The 13,945-nt window shown below is 47.6% G+C and overlaps 1 protein-coding gene across 2 annotated transcripts in view; it reads right to left on the bottom strand.

Annotated features, from left to right (window-relative positions):
• Positions 1–12,543, bottom strand: part of CPNE2 (copine 2) — a 129,955-nt gene extending 117,412 nt beyond the window's left edge. For both annotated transcript variants that reach the window (XM_087971720.1, XM_026680123.2), the window contains exon 1: positions 10,559–12,543. The gene's annotated coding sequence lies outside the window, so the exon portion shown is untranslated. The remainder of the gene's footprint in view (positions 1–10,558) is intronic.
• Between the last annotated feature and the right edge of the window lie 1,402 nt (positions 12,544–13,945).

Here is a 13,945-nt window from a genome sequence, read left to right as displayed (position 1 = left end):
CCCCAATAACAGCCGAGTAAGGTGGGCTGGGCTGAGAGGCAGCAAAGTCACCCAGCTGGCTGGTTAAGGCGAGACTTGAACTCACCGTCTGTGGCTTTGTAGCCTGGTGCCAACAGGTGACTCCCAGTTCTTCACGTTCTTCCTTCTCTCCATTGTTTTTTTATTACATGCTCTGCAGATAGCACCAGTTCCAAGAAGCTCAATGGGGCCAGATAATTTCATCCTTCATAACTTTCATGTTTAAAGTTACTGAGAGGCAGGAAATACCCTTGGAGAAAAGACAGATGCAGGTAACCTGAAACTTTGGGCTGTATAAATGAGCCCAAGCAGCCAATTTGAAGCTGCAGAGTCTTCCTGGATAAGTAAGCAGGGACAATTTCCTTCCTTCCTTCCTTCCTTCCTTCCTTCCTTCCTTCCTTCCTTCCTTCCTTCCTTCCTTCCTGCACTCCCTCTCCTCTTTCCTTCCACCCTTGCTCCCATTTCTTTCCTACCCTTTTTACTTCCTTTCTTCCTTTCTTTCCTCTGTCCCTCCCTTCTTCCTTCCTACTCTCCTTCTCTTCTTCCCTTCCTCCCTTGCTTCCCTTTTTTCCTACTTTTTTCTTCCTTTCTTCCCTTCTTCTCTTCTTTCCCTCCTTCTTTCCTCCCTCCCGCCGCTCTCTCTCTCTCTTCCCTCCATCTCTCCCTCCCTTCTTCCTCTGTGGAATCTGGAGGGGTTTAAGGGACAAAATAGGTTGCCTGAAAGCCCCACTGATTATTATTTTTTCAGTTTAAGTTTAAAACCCTGGTCGTGGTTGGCCTATTTATCTTTTTGACATCTCCTGCGCTGTGGTTTTGTTCTGACCCAGGCTTCGTCCAAATTAAGGAAACACAAACTGAGTGCAAAATCAAACCTATTTTAATGCAACGCTGGGAATTTCTTGAATTCCCAGCCAAAACTCATTCTCTGAGATAAGCTCATGCCTTTCAGGGTTGTAGAAGGCTGCCAAGAAACAATTACTAGAATATAAACTGACAGAAGTTCCAGCAAAGACAAACCAGAATTCGCAGGGCTTCAATGAGGAATCAGAATCTAATGATCTTTTTGCTTCCTGCAAAGAGCACGTCACCAAGGGCTGACTTTTATCCCCTATGGGAGTAGCAATCACCTCCCAGCCTTACTCCCAAGTCGCCCCTTCTGCTTCAGCTTCTCTCTCCTTCTAGCAGTCCTGTGCACACACGCACTGGGAACAGGCTCCCTGGGGTCCTCTTCCTCGCTGCTGCCAGACTCCAAAGGCAGCACCCCACTCCCAGATGGTCCTGGCCCCATCCCTGCATCGGATACACGACCCTCGTCCAAGTCCACCCCAGGCTCCCTAACTGGTTCCCTTTCTTCCTCACTGTCCAATATCTCTGACATCCGCACCAGCTGCTGGTGAACCACAACAGGTTTCCCATCAGGCTTAAGTCTCCCATTTTGTCCCTGAAGCTTCCCCTCCATCTCTTAAACCAGTAGTCCCCAACCTTTTTTGTACCAGGGACCAGTTTCACGCAGAAACACTTTTTCAAGGACCAGGTAGGGGCGTGAAGGTTCCAATAACAGTAAATAAATAAGCGATAAACCCGTAACTTACCCTTTCCGAAAAAACTCTCATTTTGCGAGGGCTAGCTTGCATTGCTGATGCAGGATAAATACGCGCCAAAGAGTCAAGCGCGGAAGTTAGGCAAGGGCGGAAGTGGTTGTCTTTCAAAGTAAGACACCCGGAAGCAAAAACATATTTATATATATATTTTAATCACGATTATTCATTCTTTGCGGCCCGGTACAAAATGATCCACGGACCGGGACCGGTCCAGGGCCCGGTACCAGTCCGGGGCCCGGTGGTTGGGGACCCCTGTCTTAAACAACATATTCAGAGTTCAAAATGTTGCCCTACCTACCCAAAACCTCTTGCAGCTCCACGTAGCGGGAACACGGCCAGATCACAAAAAGGGGCTCCCTCCTGCACTTTTAACAGAACTAAATAATCCACTACACCAGCGTTTTGGCAACTTGAAGAAGTGGGGATTCAACTCCCAGAATTCAACTTATTGATGGATGGATTTTGATTTCTGCAAAAGCCCTTAACACAGAGGTCTCCCAACTTGGCAACTTTAAGACTTGTGGACTTTGGAGTTGCCAAGTTTGGGGACCCCTGCCTTAAAGCATCTTTTCTCAACCCTTTTGAGGATCCCACACAGAGCTGCCTTTTGCCTGCCTTGTGTTCAGGTTCTTGTTACTTTCTTGCAATCCTGGTTGTTATTTGTTTCATGCTTTGTAACAGTGGCTGGATTGTTTTTAATTAAAGGTTGTGGTAAGCAGCCCAGAGGCATGCTTCGTGAGGTGTACAGTTATATAAATTTGCTGAATAAATCAGTTTGCTACATAAAGGAGATTGCTCAGGCAAAAAGGTTTGCACCTCTGCCTTTAACCACAAATATTGCCTTTTGGGTGGCTGTGCTCTCTCAAAATCATAAAACAGGTCTTTAGCTTCTTCGCTTTACAACTGTCAAACTTATGACCGTAATTACCATGCTCAATTTCGGTTATAAGTCAAGGATTACCCATAATTCTTTTTAAATGTACAAAACTGTTATCATATACTGCTGAAATGATAAGAAGGTTATGCAATACACTTTGCCAGGTGGGTTAAAGACCCAGTAAACTATATACGCTATATATAAATTTAGGGCAGTTTTTCTGTGGATCTTTTTGATGGTTTCATGGATTGTGTGAACCCAGGAGTCAGATTGATGGACTCAAAAATATAGCATGCGGTGTGAATGAGCCACAAGCAGTCCTGTCAGAGAAGGTAGGTTAAATTTGAATTAAGCATGAGTATGAATGAAAAGGAAAGGAAATGTGCAAAGCTGCTTTTCCAAGAATTTGTCAGCCCAATCTGGCACCCTCCAGAGAGGATCGGCGACAAGTCCCATAATCCTTGTCAGACTGGATCCAAAGATAATCTTTACAAACTTTATGCTAAAATAAATTGCCAAATCTTAGGAAAATAGCAATAGCTGAGTGCTTCTTTAGTTTGTTTCTTTCGTTGAAACATATATTGTTGTTTTAAATCACATGTGTAAATATTATTTTGGATGAAGTTCTCTTTATAGGCAAAAACCTCTTGTACCACAAGGTGGTCATAAACCTTTTTATTTATCTTTTTCATCTACTGTTGCTCCTCTTTTATGTATCTTGGAACCTATGCTCCTTTCCCTTTTGTTTTTCTTAATTTGCCTGCGTCAATTTAATTTGCCTGATTACCAAATCCCTTTTTAGATTATCAATTCATCTGGAAACGAAATGAAATGAACTTCCTTTTGGCTTCCTAACCCATGTTTCCCAAACTTGGCAACTTTAAGACATGTGGATTTTTTTTTTTAATATTCAATAAAGTTTGCTTTAAAAAAAAAAAAAAAGACATGTGGATTTTTAACTCTCAGAATTCCCCATGGCTGGCTGGGGAATTCTGGGAGTTGAAGTCCACACATCTTAAAGCCACCAAGTTTGAGAAACATTGCTAGAGGATCCTTCCTTCCTTCTTTTCCTTCCTTCCTTCCTGCCCTTCCTTCCTTCCTTCCCTTCCTTCCTTCCTTCCTTCCTTCCTTCCTTCCTGCCCTTCCCTCTTTCCTTCCCTTCCTTCCTGCTCTTCCTTCCTTCCTTTCCTTCCTTCCTGCCCTTCCTTTCCTTCCTTCCTTCCTTCCTGCCCTTCCCTTCCTTCCTTTCCTTCCTTCCTGCTCTTCCTTCCTTCCTTTCCTTCCTTTCCTTCCTTCCTGCCCTTCCTTCCTTTCCTTCCTTCCTTTCCTTCCTCCCTTTCCTTTCCTTCCTTCCTTCCTTTCCTTCCTTCATGCCTTCCTTCCTTTCCTTCCTTCCTTCCCTTCCTTTCTTCCTCCTTCCTTCCTTCCTTCCTTCCTTCCTGCCTCCTCCTTCCTGCCCTTCCTTTCCTTCCTTCCTTCCTTTCCTTCCTTCCTGCCCTTCCTTTCCTTTCCTTCCTTCCTTTCCTTCCTGCCTGCCCTTCCTTCCTGCCCTTCCTTCCTTCCTCCTTCCTGCCCTTCCTTCCTTCCTTCCTTCCTTCCTGCCCTTCCTTCCTGCTCTTCCTTCCTTCCTTCCTTCCTTCCTTCCTGCCCTTCCTTCCTTCCTTCCTGCCCTTCCTTCCTTCCTTTCCTTCCTTCCTTTCCTTCCTTCCTGCCCTTCCTTTCCTTCCTTCCTTCCTTCCTGCCCTTCCTTCCTTCCTTCCCTTCCTTCCTGCCCTTCCGTCCTGCCTTCCTTTCCTGCCTTCCTTCCTTCCTTCCTTCCTGCCCTTCCTTCCTGCTTCCTTCCTTCCTTTCCTTCCTTCCTACCTTCCTTTCCTTCCTTCCTTCCTTCCTTCCTGCCCTTCCTTCCTTCCTGCCCTTCCTTCCTTCCTTCCTTCCTCCCTTCCTTCTTCCTTCCTTCCTTTCCTTCCTTCCTGCACTTCCTTTCCTTCCTTCCATCCTTTCCTTCCTTCCTGCCCTTCCTTCCTTTCCTTCCTTCCTTCCTTCCTTTCTTCCTGCCTTCCTTCCTTCCTTTCCTTCCTTCCTGCTCTTCCTTCCTGCCCTTCCTTTCCTTTCTTCCTTCCTTTCCTTCCTGCCTGCCCTTCCTTCCTTCCTGCCCTTCCTTCCTTCCTTCCTTCCTTCCTTCCTTTCCTTCCTTCCTGCCCTTCCTTTCCTTCCTTCCTTTCCTTCCTGCCTGCCCTTCCCTTCCTTCCTGCCCTTCCCTTCCTTCCTTCCTTCCTTCCTCCCTTCCTTTCTTTCTTTCCTTCCTTCCTTCCTTCCTTTCCTTCCTTCCTTCCTGCCCTTCCTTCCTTCCTTTCCTTCCTTCCTGCTCCTCCTTCCTTCCTTTCCTTCCTTCCTTCCTTCCTTCCTTTCCTTCCTTCCTTCCTGCCCTTCCTTTCTTTCCTTCCTTCCTGCCCTTCCTTCCTTCCTTCCCTTCCTTCCTTCCTTCCTTCCTCCCTCCTTTCTTCCTTCCTTCCTTCCTGCTCTTCTTCCTTCCTTCCTTCCTGCCCTTCCTTTCCTTCCTTCCTTCCTTCCTTCCTTCCTTCCTTCCTTCCTTCCTTCCTTCCTTCCTCCCTCCCTTCCTTCCTGCCTGCCTGCCTGTTAAAAACACAAAACAACACTGGCAGTTGTGCTATTGTTACAACCCTGACGATCAGAAGAAACCAGATACTAAAAGCCTCACTCAAACATGATCCCCAGATCTGGGACCCGAACCCAAGTCTTAAGGCCTTCTAAAACCCAAAGGGAGTGGGTACCACCCTATCTCGGGGGAGGGGTGTGTGGAGAGTTCCAGAGTGCAGGCTGGGCAGAGAAGATCCCCTTGCCCTCTCCCACAAAACAACACATCTTAATAGGGGGAACCTGGAGTGTATCCATGCTGCCTCAATTACCAGCCTGCTTTGCAAAAGTTGCCAAAGGCTGGGGATTATGGGATGTGGAGTCTAACCCAGCCAGAATGCACCTGTCCCTACCAGCTATTGGGTGAGCTTTCGTTTTCTCCAAAAGCGTCAATTCCAAAAAACATTCTTTTAATCCAGATTAAGAGGGGCTTTTTTTTTGGAAGGTGATGCAGGATTTAAATCAGCGGCGCTCGAAAACTCTGTGCCGATATTGCTTGCGCACAACTAATGACAACATTTGGCGCTTTCTCAATAAAGCTCGCCTTTAGGAGTCGCAGGTGCTCAATTGGGCGTTAATGAATTAATGAATTAAACCTATAGACACACACCTACTTCTCTTCCCTGTGGTGACCAATAAGCATTCTATTGCAGAATGAAGCTCCTGCTTGCAAATAAATCCAATTTCAATTTCATAATGCCGTGCATAAATGTCGGGCCAGAGAAGGGAAACCTCAGCTAACTTCAATCTCATTTTCTCTGCAACGTTTCAAAGCCATCTCACTGGCCGAGAACGTAATATCGGTACTCCTTGACTTACAACCACAATTGAGCCCAACGTTTCTGTTGTTAAGTGAGTCTGGCCCCATTTCATGACCTTTCTTGCCACTGTTGTTAAGTGAATCCCTGCAGTTTATAAGTTGTAACCTGGTCGTTAAGTGAATCCGATTTCCCCATTGACTTTGCGTGGCAGAAGGTCGCAAAAGGGGATCACCCTGCAGCCATCATACATATGAGCCAGCTGCCAAGCATCTGGATTTTGATCACATGACCCTGGCGATGTTGCAACAGTTGTAATTGTGAAAAACGGTCACAAGTCACTTTTTTCAGTGCCGTCGTAACTTTGAACCATCGCTAAATGAATTGTTATAAGTCAAGGACTACCTGTAGGCCAGGAGTTCCCACCCAAAGATCACCGTCGCCTTCAATGGGAAACGTTTGTACAAACAGTCCTGGACTTACCACCACAATTGGGACTGGGCACTTCGGTCACTAAGTGAGGCAATTGTTAAGCGAATCCTGTCCAATTCTACTACCTTTTTTTTTTGCTACAGCTGTTAAGTGAATCACGTGGGCCTTAAGTGAATCCAGATCCCTCACTGACTTTGTAGGATGGTTGCAAATGGATTGTGTGATTTAATGACCGCATGGTTCACTTAAGAACTGCAGTGATTCGCTTAACATTCATGGCCAAAAGAAAAATGGACATGAATCACTTAACACCCACAAACCCAGTTCCAGTTCTTCATGTTTTAGCTTCCAGCTGTCAGGATTCCGGCAGTTCCCCCCCGTTTAAATCATGAGTCTCAAGCCAAACTTTCAAAACTTCAAAAGGATTTATTGGGAGTTAACATGTCCAGCACTGCCTGGGTGTAGCTAACTCTGAGACACATCATTCACTGTCACCCTTGACCCTGGTTTTCCCCCACCCCTCTGGGTGTATCATAATTCATATTCTCCAATGGGACATATCCATAGCCCAGAGTCATCAATCATGCTCTCCAGTTAGATGTTTGCAGGAAAGAAACTTCAGTCACCTAGTCACTATCTTTGAAAAACTATTTATGGAATGCACTTTTGGTTTCCAAACCGCTGCACTGCTCCCCACTCCCTTTCAGTTGGCAACTCTAAAAAGACCAGAGAAATATTTTATGAGTTGACACCAGCCCTCTGATCGTCTTTGTTGCCCTTCTCTGCACTCTTTCCAGAACCTCAACATCTTTTTAATTTTTTTTTTTAATTTTTTTTTATCTTTTTTCTCTGGTTTCTCTTCAATTCGTATAAATCTTTCGCCTTTTACTCAACATATTTTTTTAATATCGTGGGCAACCAAAACGGGATGTAGTGTTCCAAGTGTGGCCTTACTAAGGCATTAATGAAGTGGTACTTAAACACTTCATGCGATCTTGATTCAATCCCTCTGGGATGGGGTAAAAGCCAACCAAGCCAGGAATGTCTCGAGATACAATAGACAGCCTGGAAATCCACTCCTTCCACCCCTCCAGTTCAAGAACAGGAAGAAGGAAACATGGGCGGCACGAACATTAATTCCTGATAAGTTGCAAATTTGCATCCAGTTCTCCTCGGATGTTTCAGCCTGCTTTGCCTACCAAGGAAATAACTCACCCAGCTCAGTTCGCTCATTGTAGAAAGGTTTCCCCGAGAAGTTCAGGGCATCCTTCCAAGTCTCAGATCATTTCTATTTGTGTTTTTAGGAGGCTGGGAGTGTCACCACCCATCTTCGACACAGCAGAAAAATATTTCGCGGGAATATTGACTTTCCTCATAGTTTGTGTTTTTTCTTGCCACTCGTGGACCGCCCTCTAAGCTGGAGAGGATCAAACTTAAAGATATCGGACAGAGCTGCATAGCCTAGCATAGGGTTTCTCAATTTTAGCAACTTTTAAGACGTGTGGACTTCCAACTCCTAGAATTCCCTCACCAGAGTTGAGGCCCACACATCTTCAAGTAGTTAAGGTTCAGAAACACTGCCCTATAAAATGATGCAGAGGGTCCCGGAAGCTCATTTCTTCCTTAAGACGCTCTATTTAGCCGAAAAACCATCCAGGACACGCTGACTGCAATGTGGGTAATGAGTTGGTGGCTGGGGAATGCTGGGAGTTGAAGTCCACGTGTCTTAAAATCCCGGAATTACTTCAGGTTGAGAAATACTGAATGCCATTTCTCACTCAGACCGAGCAAAGGAGAAATGTATCCTGACATTTTTTGGATCCACATCTTTCTCTCATCTCAAGGCCATGAGTGAGATACATACTTCTGATAGATCAATGATATATCAGTATTCATTCCGATCCTGCCAAAGCCATGCCAGAATTATCTGGCAGGATTTGGCAGAGGACAGAAGGTGAGGTTGCTCCGAACGATGGCTTGTCGAGCAAGGGATAGTAGAGCTGTGTGTGAGATCCCATGCCTGCAAACCTCTAGCCGGTCATGACATTTTTATTTTTTAATTTATTTTAGGGGTGTGGTTTTTTTAAACCTACCTTTATTATTTTTCTAAATAACTCAAGTGGGGAACACACCTAACCCTTCCTTCTCCTTCCTCTTTCCTTACAATGACCACCTTGTGAGATGGGTTGGGCTGGGGCTGAATGGCCCAAAGTCTCCCACCCCAGTTTTATGTCTAAAGGCAGGACTAGAATTCACTTTCTCCTGGTTGATTGGCCTGAAGTCACCCAGGCAGCTTTTATACTGACGTGGAACTAGAACTCACCATCTTCTAGTAACTGGCCAAAAGTCACCTAGCTGGTGTTCATGCCTTAAGGCATGAACTCATGGTCTCCTGGGTGATTGGCCCAAAGTCAGCCATCTGGCTTTCATGTCTAAGGCAAAACTAGAACTCATTATCTCCTGGTGGTTAGTCCAAAGTCACCCAGCCGGCTTTCATGCCTAAAGTGGGACTAGAACTCACCATCTCCTGGTGATTGGCCCAAAGTCACCCAGGTGGCTTTTGTTCCTAAGGCAGGACTAAAGCTCACCATCTCACCACCATTTTTAGCCTGGCGCCTTCAGCACTTAAGTATTGTTTTTTTTAAAAAAAAATATTGCTGTTCTCTTGTGGTGAGCAAGATTTTTACAGACTAGATACGGCAAGCCTAAATTTTACTCTGATTCATGCTTCGCACTACTGTACTATGGACATTCCAGATATCGGTTTACTATAATTGCGTAATTGCAGCTGTAATGGTTGGCCTAAGCCATCATGCTAAGCCATGGGTTATCTAGCCTGTTATTGTCCTTCTGGAAGCATGAACTGAGATGAATACTGCCGATAATAATTATACAAGCTGAAAATCGTTACCAAAAGGACGATAAAACAGAAATTTGTGGTGTAATGTGTGAAAACATGCTCCCTAGCCCATTTCCTTTCCGATTCAGGAAGCCAAGGCAACGTTTGTCTTTCTCAATGGAGCCCAGACAATCTTCTCTTCCTCAATTAGTTAATCATTCGTATTATATTTCAGTTCCATACAAGGTCAATTGATAAAAGCCAAAGCTATAAACTTAAAAAATCAGAGGTGCAGATCAGGTATTATACATAGCATGACACCAGAGATACTGAAGCATCTGAAGCGTCCTCAGCTTGTATTGATTGATTGACTGACTGATTGATTGATTGATTATTTTTGGGTTCTGGAGAGAGGCACTTCGGTCCCTCAGGGGCCCCCAAAGGCAGCCCTGTGCCTAGCCAACCATCATTAGGGGGACCAGTAAACCCACTGAGACAATCTCAGTCCTGAAATAGAATAGGAGAAGGAAGGAGTGTGACGTGAGGTGGGTGCCTTGAGTTGCTTACCAAAAATAATGGGATGAAAATAAAGAAAAAAATAAACCCAGGTTTAATGAAAGTTGGTGTAGTTTCCACTTGTTAGGGCTATTGCCTTGTCGGTGTGTGTGTGTCACAACAAAGCCTTCCAGTGTTTAGAAAAGCGCCCCCATCTTAATAAAAAAACAAATAATACAATCTAAGACCAGCCGAGTTGGCTAACTTCGACAGTCTAAGCACGTAACGCTATTTGCACTCTGCACTTGCCCAGAGGCACGCTCTTCCTCTTCGCTGTTCTGCGGCTCTTTCAGCGATTCCATTTCTAAGCTGTGCCGGGAAAAAAAAAACCGGCTAACCGGATCAGCAGTTAACGAATGAACTCAACTGGCTAGATTCGCACAACCTTAAGACTCGCCGAGCAGATTCAGGTACCCCGGGCGGCGCGAATTCAATCCCTCCAAGCTGTTTCGCCGTCGGCTCCGGGCGAGAAAAAGAGACAGAAAGTGAAAGCTACGCCGAGGCGAGAAAAGGAGCGACGCGAAAAGACCCGCGTTTTGCGATTCACACGTGAACCTCGCCGCAACCCACAGGAGCGCGTAGCCTCGCTCCTCTAAGCCTGCCTTTCCCAACGCCCCGACGACGAAGGTGGCTCGGGAGCACACGCTGTCTTCCGCGCTGGACACGCGTCACGTGTGAAAAGGCCTCCGGGAAGCCAGTCCTGCCTCCCCTCCAACGCGCTCCGGAGCGAGGAGAGGGAACTCCCCGACGGCCGGACGGCCAGGCAGCTCGGCAGGGGCGCGCCCAGTCCGACGCTCTTTGCCCTGCCGGAGGAGAGACTCACCGCTCAGCCGCGTTCCGACGCTCCTCTCGGCGCCGCTTCAGGGCAGCAACAGCCCGGCGCCGGGGCAGAGCATCGCCGTCGCCGCTCCAGGGCTCCCCGCCGCCTCGCAGCGCCGGCCCGCTTGGAGTCAACGCCCGTCTGTCCGACCGACCCAACCCGGGCTCGGGCGCCGCTCCGCTGCGAGGCTTGCGAGCGAGGCTGGTGCGCCAGGCGCGGCGGCCGGAAAGCGGCGGGCGGGGAGGAAGGGGCGGAGGAGCTCAGCCGCCTTCGGGGGGGCGGAGAGGCGAGAGCCCGCCGGGGGCGGCCGCCAGTCTCGGGGCTTCCTCGGCAGCGCCGCCCGCCTGTCCAACCGGCGGCGGGGGAAAGGACCCGACCCGGCCGCCTCTCGGGAGAGCAACTCGCGCTCTGCCTTCTCCGCCTTCCCCCCACCCCACTGCCCCGAAGGATCGGGCGCAAACGGCGGGGAGGGGAAAGCGATCCCGGCGTGGCTCTTGACGTGGCTTTGGGCGTTGATTCCTCGGGGTTAGGGGGTCGTGTGGACGGGCGGGACAGGGCTCGCGTGCCCGCTTTCTGCGGAGGGAACTCGGAGCGCCTTCTCACGCGCCTCCATCACGGGGAGCCATCCCGAGCTGGCTTGCTTTGCAACGGGTCTTTTTTCCCCCCTCTTTCTCCGAAGGGAATTGTGTCCGTCCCCGTCCCCTTCGATCCGAGGACCCCCCCTCCTCCTTCCATCCAGGGGGGTCTCTGCATGCAATCGGGGTGGGGCTGAGAGCCGCCCACGTCCCCGGTCACTCCACGGCCGCTGGGAGTCCCGGAGGCTCTTTCGATTATCTCCCCGCGTTGAAATCTGCATTGAAACACGAAGTAGGACTGACGCGCTAACGTGTGAACCAGGAAGGTGCTGAGCTCTGCTAGGGGTGCCTGACTTGGTTCTCGTTGTGGCAGATGAACGAGCCTCTTGCCCGCTTTTGCCCGCAAGGGACTTCCTGTCACTTTTTTATTGATTTATTGGGGGGCAACACATTCCCCTCCCCTTCGTAGACTACTACTGCGGGTCTTTCCAGCCACTGCCCACTTGTTGCCAGCGCGTTTTGGTTGTTTCCTGGCAGTCCTTATGGATTGAAATGGTACATAGGGTGTCCTGCTTGAGCAAGGGTTGGACTAGAAGACCTCCAAGGGCCCTTCCAGCTCTATTCCGATTGATTGATTGATTGATTTCATACATACATGCTCTGCTCCATTGCTTCCCAGCTTCATTATTCCCTTGGAATCTCAGCCTCTCTGGAGTTGCTTTGCTGCCTGTGAGTAGTAGTCTCTTAGTAGACTCTTGCTGCTGGGCCAGCCCCACAAGGAGCCCCCCACCCCACCCCAGGTGAAATGAAGGCGAACTCTGCCTCTCTCTCCTTAGAGTAAGCTGGCTGGACCCCAAGGCAAAAAAGATGCTTGAAACCCTAGAACCGTGTTGGGGAACCTATGGCACACGTGCCAAAAGTGGCACGCAGAGCCATCTTCGCCGGCATGCGAACCGTCACCCTGGAGCAGGTCCACTGAGTATGCGTGCATGCCACACACCCGCCAGCTGATCGTTGGGTAGCTTCCACGCATGTGCAGGGTGTTAGGAATCTGTCCACCAATTAGTTGGGTTGGCAATATATAAACCAACAATGTATGTTTGTAGCTTTAAGACAAAGTTACTGTATTGATTTGTACTATGTTCCGATTGGTTGATTGTATTGTGAATTGCCACAAGAGGGAGCTAGAGATCATGGCTTGCTCTCTCTGACATTCTATATCTCTGACATTCTGTTGCTATCTCAATTTGACTCCGAGACTCTGTTGTATTTATGCTGTGCTTATACTTTGATATTTTTGGGAAATGACAAAAGGAACCGGTAAGAAGACTTTGTAATTGGATATTCTTTGGCCTGTAAAATGTACATGACCTGGACCATTTATTGGATTGTGCTATTTCTTAAAGTAAACTTTAACTCAATTTAGTGTGTGTGGCTGAATAATTATTCATAACTACTCTCATAAATGTTTCCATGTGCATATCCTTGTTACTCAAGGGTTATTCTGTACATAACACGAGGGGGCAGGGGGGGATTCAAAATTTTTAACAACCGGTTCTGTGGGCATGGCTTGGTGGTCATGGTTTGGTGGTCATGTGACTGGATGGACATGGCTTGGTGGTCATGTTGTTGGCTGGATCCGGCCAACTCAATATCACTCACATCGAGGCACGCATCTCCTCACCTGGCCTCTCGTGACTGTGGGGATGCTGCAACAGTCGTAAGTGTGAAAAATGGTCATAAGTCACTTTTTTCAGTGCCATTGTAACTTTGAATGGTCACTCCACGCAAGCAAAGTACCAGCAAAGGAGGAGGAAAAAACTCCAGAGAAGTTCCAGAGACAGGAAGTCTAGTCCTGCCAAGAATGTAATAAGGTTTAACAGAGAGGCAGTTTCTGTAAGCAACACCAGAATGTTTCCTTCCTGCCTTCCTTACAGGATTAGCCCAGTAATTTCTTCTAACAACCGGTTCTCCGAACTGCTTAGAATCTTAACAACCAGTTCTAGCGAATAGGTGCAAACCTGTAGAATCCCACCCCTGGGGGGGGGGCTGTGTGCATTGCCTTATGGGTGTTGGCATGCACACTTTTGGCACGCGAGGACGGAAAAGTTAGCCATCACTGCCCTAGAAAGAGCGCAGAGAAGGGCAACGAAGAGGATAGAAGATCTGGAGGTCGAATCGTATGATGAGCAGTTGCAGGAACTGGGGAGGTCTCGTCTAAGGATGAGAAGTTTGAGGGGTGATGTGGTAGCAATCTTCCAGTTCTTGAAGGGCTGACACAGAGAAGAGGAGTCGACCTATTTTCCAAAGCATCAGACGGCAGGACAAGAAGGAAGCAGAATTACAGGAAGGCCTCGATTTCCAACGGTTCATTTAGTCACCGTTCAAAGTTGCAACGGCACTGAAAAAAGCGACTTAGGACCGTGTTTCACACTTACAACCGTTGCAGCAATCCCCTGGGTCACGGGATCAAAATTAAGACGCTTGGCAAGTGGTTCATATTTATGATGGTTGATCCCAGAGTCAACTGATCCCTTTTTTTGCGAAATTCTGACAAACAGGAATCCAAATTCACTTCATAACTATGTTACTTAAGTTAACAACTTCGGTGATTCACTTAACAGCTGTGGCAAGAAAAGTCGTAAAATGGGGCAAACTCGCTTAACAAAGGTTTCACTTAGCAAAACAAATTTTGGGCTGAATTGTGGTCATAACTCGAGGAGTACCAGTAATAGAATGCTGGAAGCACCAAAGATAGACCATGGTAAGAGTAAAATACGCCACACACACCTCCGCCAAGTAATTAAATCCATAA

This window comes from Notechis scutatus, chromosome 9 (assembly GCF_049901735.1).
Source record: "Notechis scutatus isolate UNSWTSFEM ecotype Mainland chromosome 9, rNotScu1.2, whole genome shotgun sequence".
Classification (NCBI taxonomy): Eukaryota; Metazoa; Chordata; class Lepidosauria; order Squamata; family Elapidae; genus Notechis; species Notechis scutatus.
The sequence above is the reverse complement of the archived record's forward strand: the minus strand, read 5'-3'. Positions and strand labels throughout refer to the sequence as shown.